This window comes from Epinephelus moara, chromosome 24, assembly GCF_006386435.1.
Source record: "Epinephelus moara isolate mb chromosome 24, YSFRI_EMoa_1.0, whole genome shotgun sequence".
NCBI classification, from domain to species: domain Eukaryota; kingdom Metazoa; phylum Chordata; class Actinopteri; order Perciformes; family Serranidae; genus Epinephelus; species Epinephelus moara.
This window is the reverse complement of record NC_065529.1, coordinates 48,759,004-48,759,878: the sequence shown is the minus strand read 5'-3', so window position 1 is coordinate 48,759,878 and position 875 is coordinate 48,759,004.

Below are 875 nucleotides of genomic sequence, written 5' to 3'. Positions count from 1 at the left end.
AAGATGAAACCACAATATTCTTTGACCTCATTTTATTTAGTTGAAAAATACTGTAATCAGTCAGTGTCTGCTTTGAGCTATGGAGAGAAAGAGAGAAATAACATTGATTAATACATTGCATCACAGTCATGCTTACAGTGTGCATTAAAGTCACTTACTTCTTTCTGTAGTTTCTTAATTTCCAAGTCCAGTTTCCTTAAGTTTTTTTTTTTTTATTTGTCTGTCAAGCTCCATGTTCTGCAGCTTCCTCTTTTCACACTGGAGCTTGACATCTGCCAGCCCTATCTGCTTCCTCAGATGACTTGCATATAGCTGTCTGACAGTTTGTGAATTCTGTAAAACACATATCTATTAGCACAGCAATTGGCAATACTCACTATATTTCCAGGCAGGCTGGCAGGCTGTTCAGCATCTGTGTCAAGCTACAAATATATTTTCTATGAGCACCACATCACTGACTTCTTATACATTATGTAGTGTGTACAACTGTTAATTTGTGAAGGGAACTTTAATTGTAATTATGACAGATTCATTTGCGCAGCAAGTGTATATTTTTAGAATAGCATACTTATGCATTCAGTCGGTCCGCAAGTGTCTGCCACACATTTTCTCTCTGCTTAATTTCAATTTCAATTCAATTCAATTTCAATTTTATTTATAAAGCCCAATATCACAAATCACAATTTGCCTCACAGGGCTTTACAGCATACGACATCCCTCTGTCCTTATGACCCTCGCAGCGGATAAGGAAAAACTCCCCAAAAAAACCCCTTTAACGGGGAAAAAAAACGGTAGAAACCTCAGGAAGAGCAACTGAGGAGGGATCCCTCTTCCAGGACGGACAGACGTGCAATAGATGTCGTACAGAACAGATC